Source organism: Wolffia australiana, chromosome 8, assembly GCF_029677425.1.
Source record: "Wolffia australiana isolate 7733 chromosome 8, ASM2967742v1".
NCBI lineage: Eukaryota > Viridiplantae > Streptophyta > Magnoliopsida > Alismatales > Araceae > Wolffia > Wolffia australiana.
This window is the reverse complement of record NC_135842.1, coordinates 3,015,719-3,024,372: the sequence shown is the minus strand read 5'-3', so window position 1 is coordinate 3,024,372 and position 8,654 is coordinate 3,015,719. Positions and strand designations below refer to the sequence as shown.

The following is an 8,654-nucleotide window of genomic DNA, read 5'->3' as shown; positions in this document are numbered from 1 at the left end:
GAAGTTCTCCCTTCCGTACGTTCGGGACCTACAGCTCTTTCGTGGGCTGGGTCATTGCCTCCGGTTGGATTCATGTTTATGATGACATAATTTTGCTGAGCTAAATTCAACAGACCGGCATCACATGATGCCAAAGTGTAATTTATACTATTAGTTACGTAACGGATGCAATGAATATGACTGATTAGTGAACATTGAATCAAAGGTGAATGAAAAAAATAGACAAAGGAAGAAAGTTATATGTACACAAAACTGAAATTAAATAAGACACAAAGAGGGTAAAAGATGACAAAATTTAAGAAGAAGAAGTGGAAATAAGTTAAGAAGTGAAGAAAGAGAGAGATGAAAAGGACGGGGACAAAAATGTAGAATAGGAAAATGAAGAAGATGAACTGAGAAATAAGAAGAAAGAAATAAGGACGTCGGATATGAAAATGAAGAAGAAGAAGACGAAGAAAAATCAATAGAAAAGAAGTAAATAAAGCAGGGAAGAGAAAAAACAAGGCAGAGAAATAGGGAAAGATTAAAAAGGCAGTGTGGGAATTAAACAAGGAAGACGAAGGGCAGAAAAGGTTTGAGGAGGAAGAAGACAACAGAAACATAGAGGGCAAAAAAGAGCGAGGGTAAGAAGAAGAGAATACAACTGGGGACTAGGAAAATGTGGAAAATGAAGAAGAGGAAAAAAGGAAGAAGAAGAATATGGAGAAGACGTGGAAAACAAGTAAAAGAGGATTTTAAAGAAGTTGAAGAAGAGAAAAATGATGGCTCGAAGAAAGAAGAAAAAAATAAGGACGTCGCATAGGAAAACAAAGCAGAAGACGACGAGGAGGAAACAATATAATAGAAGTAAAAAAAAATAGAAGAAGAAAACGAGGAAGAGAAAGAGGGAGAGAATGAATAGGCAGCGTATGAAATTAGACGAGGAAGAAGAAGGCCAAAGAAGGTTATAAGAGAAAGAAGACAAAAAAACAGGGAAGAGAAAAAATGAGGAAGAGAGAAAGGGAGAAAATAAAACAGTGGAACAGGAAAATGAAGAAGAGAAAAGGGAAAATATGGGTAGAAGAGGAAGAAGGCTAAAAAAACGAAGAAGGAAAGAAAGAGAGAGAGGAAAAAAGCAGGGAGTTGAACTGGGGAATAGGAAACTGACGAAGATGATTAGTGAAAAAAGAAGAAGAATGATAATATGGAGTAGAAGGGAAGAACAGAGTAGATCAAGAGAATAAATAACAAGCAGAAGAGAAAGAATGATGGATACAGAAATAATAATAACAAGGACGTTGAATAGGAAAAAGGAAAAGAAGAAGAAGCGAAAACAACAGAAGAGAAGGAAAAAAACAAGGAAGAGAAAAAATGAGGAAGAGAAAAAGGGAGAAAATAAAACAGTGGAACAGGAAAATGAAGAAGAGAAAGCTGAAAATATGGGTAGAAGAGGAAGATGGCTAAAAAAAACAAAGAAGGAAAGAAAGAGAGAGAGGAAAAAGCAGGGAATTGAACTGGGGAATAGGAAAATGACGAAGATGATTAGAGAAAAAAGAAGAAGACTGATAATATGGAGAAGAAGGGAAGAACAGAGTAGATGAAGAGATTAAATAACAAGAAGAAGAGAAAGATGGTGGAGTCAGAAATAACAATAATAAGGACGTTGAATAGGAAAACAGAGAAGCAGAAGAAGAGAAAACAACAGAAAAGAAGAAAAAAACCAGAGAAGAAGAAAAAGAGGAAGAGAAAAAGGGAGTGAATAAAACGGAGGAGTAGGAAATTAATCGATGAAGAAGAAGGGCAAAAACGGTTTGAATAGGAAGAAGACAAAAATAAACAAAGAAGGTGAAAAGGAGTGAGAGTAATAAGAAGAGAATACAACTGTCGAATAGAAAATGAGGCAGATGAAGAAGAGATAAAAAAAGAGAAGAAGAATAAGGGAGCAAGGGAGAGAGATAGCCACATATTTTGGGAGAAAATGAGAGAGGTAGGGTGAGAATGAGAGGGAGAGAAGAGAGTGGAGGGTGAGCACGATATTGAAAATATGTGGCAATATCATAAGTTCAGGGATAAATGACAAATTAAGTGATGAAATGACCAATTAAGGCTAATGAAGATAGAGAATAGTGAAGTACCTGTTCAGTTTCCTCTCCTTCAGCTTTAATGAACGTGGGCTCGTTTGACACGTAGTGAAGTTCCTTTTGTTTACAGATGCCAACTCTTTCTCTACTTCTTCGGCCTCTTCTCCAATAGAGAGCAACTTAAAGTTCCTTTAGAGAAAGGGCATTTTTAAAATTGCTCAGTAATCCATGTACAGGAAGATCATCCAAGATGAATAGTGTAGGGAGAGAGAAAGCTATCCAATTGCCAGGGAAATGTAATTTTTTTACAAAGTGTGATGAACCCTGATCAATCTGAAGAAGGTATTCAAATTTGCTCCGTGATCAATGTACAGGAAGATTATTCAAGATAAAGAATTTAGAGAGAGAAAGCTATGTAATTGCCAAGGAAATGTATTTTTTAAAAACCTGTGATGAACCATGATCAATCTCGAAATGTAGACAACGTTATTTACATTTGCTGCATAATTAATGTACGAATAGATTATCCGAGATAAATAGTTTAGAGAGAGCAAGCTATCCAAATTGCCAGGGAAAATGATTTTTTTGCACATTGTGATGAACCCTGATCAATTTCGAAATGTAGAGAAAATTATTTAAATTTGCTCCGTAAACAATATACAGATGGATTATTCAAATATTAGTAGTTTAGAGAGACAAAGCTTTGAAAATAAAACCTGTCCCCCTGAGACGTGGATTATTCAAATATTAGTCTAGATCATACATAATGTGGATGACAACCAGCAACGATGGGGATGAGGATTCTCAACAATGCTGACAAAATTTGAGACGTTGAAATTCAACAAAATTCGAGAATGGAGAAGAATTGGAGACTACGGTCGAGAGAGAAGCGACGGGCGGAGGAGAATTGGAGACTGGAGAGTGGAAATTGGAGAATGAGAAGAGAGAATTGGAGACCGAAATTACAGAAATTAGAATAACGTACCTGCGACTCTGCCGTCTGCCGATTCCGCCGGTGCCGTCGTCGGCCGACACCGCCGTCCACTCCCCGCTGTCCGCCTACTCCACCCGCCGCCGTTGCCCGCACGCCCTTTGGATTCAAACCTTTGAAAATAAAATCGAGGGACATTTCATAAGACATAACTTATGTCTTATGAAATTCGATGCGGATATCGAAACCCGATATCCGATACCGTCATCTGTCCCCCTGAGACGGGAGACCGATGCCGGTATCGGATATCGGCACTGTAGCAACCAATATCCGATACAGGTATCCGGTATCCAGATATCGGAAAAAATGGATACCGGAAAAATCAATTCCGGTATCCGGTTCAGCATCCGTCCAGATACCGGTATCCGGTACTGGCATCAGGACGGGCGAACACTACCATCCTCTTTATGTTATACGAGTTCTATTATAATCACAATTAATGGTCCTCTGTGCTTGCCAGAACGATGTAAGGATTTTGTAGAATCATAATGGGAAAATAAATGAACAATCTTGAGGCTACAGAAATTATAGGAAAAATCCTCGAAAGTGTTAATTAATTGGCATATGGATTGACACATTTAAATACCATATGATTAATGGGCTAAATTTGGGAAATTGATACATGCCTTTTAGTATTACTAGAGAAGATAAAATGAAAAAGGGTATAGTTGTAGATAGACTATAGAGAAATTTTAATCATTTTCTAACAAATAAATCAAGTTTCATGGCACATGTTCATTAGGAGACATTAACTCACAAATTCATGATTGACCGACAAGAGGAAAGCTGGATTTTTTCCATCAATTACTTATCTAACATAGGTAATGGCCAGAGTATTAGAAGTATACACAATTAATTTCGTATAACAAGAGAAAACTAAATAAACAAAGTTAATGGCTTTGGAGGGTTTAACGGAAAAAGGAAAGTTCATGTCAGCTTTTTATTGGGAAGCCTAACTTTAAAGGTGACTCCCAAGATGGATATTAAAATGTTTTCTATGAATTTATTCATATACACAAAAGTTGGCCTTGTTATCTGAAAATATGTACAATCTTTATGACATCACATGGGAGATTAAATGAACAATATTTTATATTTGTGTGCATAATGGGAAAAAATAGATTTTTTTCCAAACAAAAATATTTAAAGGGTACCTCTGAATGGGAGAAAGTAGCAGGAAGGATAAACACTCATTGCCAAGGGGTGGTACTTCTAGGGAGGGCAAGGACGAACGCCCCATTTTGTGACAGAGATAACAGCCCATGGCATGCATGCTTTTGTCTGTCCCAAAGTAGAAATATGGGCTAAAAGAGAACTTAGCAGAGGCTTGGGTAGAAGACTGACCCATTTTTGAAAAATTCAACATCGTCGATAAGGGATCCAAAATTGACGGCATGCTCTATTATAGTGGCAGTGCTACATCCACAAACGTGTATGGCCAACCGGCAACATTTGGGTGATGATGTTATAAAAATTAGTGTTGTACCAGCCCACAACTTTTTTTTGAACTATCTTGGACACCTCAGCCTCTCGTTCAGACCCATCAAAGGACTACCTACATCAGAGTGAAGTCAAATGATAAATATCCAAAAGTCAAGCCATTAAGAAAAACCTAACATGAATATCAAAAGTTCAACTTGTTTGTCCAATAGTGGTCGGTTTTATAGAAAAGGCAAGGATCCTTCTCCAATTTATGAGTGATTTGGGATTCCTTGTGGTGTTCAAATAACTCTTTATCCATGTTATTGACTAAGCAGAAAAGGATGGAAATATGTTGCCGGCAAGCCAATCACACATTCCATATATCGTGTCATGTTCATTAATTGAACATATTCATTATAGGGCACGCATGATGCTTATAATGAAGTTCATGAATACATGATCGGACTTAGTGAATTATGATGAGATCATAACATGGAGATCACTAGTCTTTAAACATGTGTTCTAGATATTCCTTATCAAAGGATACTCGAGAAGGATATCAAATTATCCATATAGAAAAGCATTTTATAGCCAGTCCCATATCCATTAGTGCGGAGACACTAAGGATAAATAGTCGGTGCTCTTTAGTGGAAAGAGTTCACTAAATTGATCTGTACGAATCTCTAAATGGTATCATACCAAACTGTCAATCAAGTTGATTCACACTACGGTTGTGTAAGTAGTCCTTAGACCTGAGACACCAAAGATATCTTGTGGACAAACGGTTGCACTTTCACTATGATATATGAGTCTCTAATCATGGGATCCTAAATAGTCTTAGTTTAGGTGCATCAAGAAGTCCACGATTATGACTGAGTGGTCAAGATGGGGTCGTCCACCCTCGATATAAGAGGAGTCAGCTCAAGGAAGACAATGTGATGAAGTTCTTGGCCAAGGCACATAAATATTAGAGAAGAGTTGATGTCGGGCGTCGTCTAGGACGTCGTCCGGTCAACACTGAATATGATGGTTCAGTGTCGATAAGTGATGATGGTATCGAAAGTCAATAGTGTCGTCTTCCAACAGATCAAAACCCTAATGAGTTGGTGTAACTACGATGCGTTGAATGCCCTACGTGTCGTACGTGCAGGCTCCAACTCAAGGGAGGCGCCGAGCTCCAAGCTTGGACGGGGTCGCCGGGTGACGGCGACGGTGGCCTCTTGAACCTCGTCGAAGCGACGAAGGCGACTACGGCCGAACGAAGTCAATCCGTAGGGCTCGCACGTAACAGACGTACTCGTCCGTACCGATAAGACACTCAAATACTTCGTAGTTTTCTCTCAAGACCTCACTCAACTACCTAGCCCGAGCGCGGTGGAGTCGAGACTAAACTATACTGCAAGTGATAATTAGATGATTGATGGGAGAGTACGGCATACCTCGTCAGCATGGCTCGTGGTGCAGGGAGCCGTCGACGGTCGGCAGTCAGAGCGGGTGTGATGAAGAGGCGCCAAAGAGGTCACGGCAGCTCGATGAGCAATGTGAATTGCTGGAGCTATTCATAAGGTCAAAGGAAGGAAGGATGGACACCAAATGTCAGCAGCAGGGTGGCTCAATCATCCGTCTAGGTATTGCGGTCGCGCCCAAAGAAGGGGTAGCACAGCAAGACCAGGTAGCGGGATCGAGTGGCGGTGCGTGGCACCGCGATTCCAACGCACAAGTGCCGATACGGAAGTCATCACACCTCGGATGAGCATTAACCCAAATAGGTGGCGTGCATGGGCAGGCGTTCTGGTCACAAAGGACGGTGCATGCAACTAAGCCAGCAGTGTTCGGTCAAGACGCCGAGCGTCGTCCAAACAGCTGAAATTGGTGGACCGGCGCCGAGCATGGGAATCCCAAGTGATCCGCAGGAGTAGGATGTCCCGGTGGGGGGATCGTGCAAGGTTCCCTCGACTTTGTTGTCGGGCATGGGCAGGTTGACCCTCGGGACGAGTCCCTTCAGGTTACGGCAGCAAGCGACGTCCGTAGGGAAAACCGTCCAGGTTGGTCATCGTGGATACGGCGACCGACGGCCTGAACAATTTCTGGTGCTTCAAAATGCTCACACACGAAGTTTACGGCAGGAAGTTTGGGACAGCGAGGGGGATAATTGGGTTTCCCTTGACGATGAACTATCGAGCAGACTCCGTGTCGGACGAGAATGAATTCTCGAATGTGAGATCCCGAGTCATCCCCACGGAGGATGCCCGCGGGACGGAAATTTCTACAGTCCGCCGGCGGCGCACAGGGAAGAGGCCCCGCTTGGGCAGAGTCATGCTTTTCCCTCCCCCCCCCTTTTCTTCTACACGTATCGTCATTTACTCTTCAGCTAGCTCTCCTTCTTCCCCCTCGATTTCCTTCTTTGATCGGGAGGGGAGACCGAGGGATTTCAAGGATAAAACTTCACTTAGAAAAATTATTGGTCTAAGGTTTAGGACACCCATCTCCTCCCTTATATGGGGGGGAAAATGGGCCCCTAAATGGGCCATAAAGGGTCCTTTTGGGGAGCCCTCATAAATGGGCTGCCCCTTACAAACAAAGAAGAAACTAAAGAAGATGAAGGGGGGGAAAATGGGGAAATAGGAAAACAAACGGGGAACGGGCAAGGGGAGAGGAGGTCAAAGGAGCCCCTCCCCCTTGACGGTAAAATGGCAGACGAACGACGTTTCGCGGATGCGACAAACACGCGACGAAAACATAATGACGAGAACGGGAAAGAGACAAACACGTAGAAAAATGATGAAAACAAACGATAAGCGAGCGTCTATCACCCGGTCTTCGACGCCGAGGGCGGGCGACACGGACGACGTCATCGACGAACTTCGATGGCATGCGCCATCAAGAGTTATTCGATTGAGTTATGAATGCATCAATACTAACTCAAAGGACTGGTTAGGTTTTGACAATTGACCATACCCTAATATGTCCTAGGAGAATCAAGTGGATGGTGGACCATACATACACGATAACTGATGTAATACGACCTGCCGGGATCAGTCAGCTCGTATTACGCCACAGGAATCGATTAGTAGGTTCGTGAGTTATATGATTGTATGCCGATAAGCGAAATCGTCGAATGAGCAATTAATCGGTCGTTCACAGATGGGGGAGGAAGATCTTCGTCAATCAAAGGGTAGATATTGATCCTAGATCAAACTCCCAATGACCCTGATGACCAAGTAGACGTCTAAGATGAGAGGGGTGTTTGACGGCACAAGAGGAGTTCGTCGTCTAAGTCGGTAATAAACCCTTTAACCACAAAGAAGATCCTACCTCTCGACGAAGGTGGCTATCCTATTAATGAGTTGATGAAAATGGGCAGCGGACGAGATAGCGGATGACGAGACTATAGAAAGTAATGATACTGGAATAATCAAAGGGAGACGAGAGGGTACCTGAGTTGTCAGTAGTCCACGGCGCAGGGGCATCAAATCAAGGTGGGGAGTGAATCAAGCAGCATACGATAGGGCTGGACGTTCGAATGCGAGTCAGAGGACGGCACGAACTAGGAAGACAGCTCAGGGGCGTGCACAGAGATGACCCACGGACACCAAGGCAGGGTGGCGTGACGAGAGGGCGCCGGAAGACGCGTGACACGTGGGCGCTGATGGGCGCGCGGGCGCAAGCGCACGCGCGTGGCGAGTGTTCGTGGGCAGCACGTGGCGCGCGGGTGCCGACGCGCGTGTGCGAGCGCGAGCGGGGCCGGGCGTTGCAGAAGTGCTCGGCGCAGCGGACGGGCGCTCGGCGTGAGCGAGCGCAGGGCGCCCTGGCGTAGCGGCCGCGCGGCGCAAGGGTGCGAGATGGGGCAGGGCACGAGCGGGCGCTCAGCGCAAGCAAGCGCGGGGCGCACGTGCATGGCTGTCGCGTGGCGCGAGGGGCGCGAGCGGAGGGCGATGGCGCAGGCGGATGCTCGGCGTGCAGACGTAGGTGGACGCGTGGGCACGGCTTCAGGCGAAGGGCGAGGCGACGTCGGCGGTTGTCGTCGTTGGAGGGACGACGGAGGTGGGCGTTGACGGAGGAAGAGTTGGTGGCAGCGGTGTGGATCTTGGATCCAAGAAAGGGGTTCTCGATCCGTAGCTGCCAAGAACCCTCCAAGAAGAGGAATTCTTGATAGTTCTGGGAAGGCTTCCTTGGTGGGA

At 44.0% G+C, this 8,654-nt stretch overlaps 1 long non-coding RNA gene across 1 annotated transcript; it reads right to left on the bottom strand.

Moving 5' to 3' along the window:
* Positions 1–4,486: 4,486 nt before the first annotated feature.
* Positions 4,487–6,926, bottom strand: LOC144707091 (uncharacterized). The gene is made up of 2 exons (XR_013582403.1): positions 5,913–6,926; positions 4,487–4,606 (listed from the first exon to the last, which is right to left on the bottom strand). It is a non-coding gene; the product is annotated as an uncharacterized LOC144707091 (long non-coding RNA).
* Between the last annotated feature and the right edge of the window lie 1,728 nt (positions 6,927–8,654).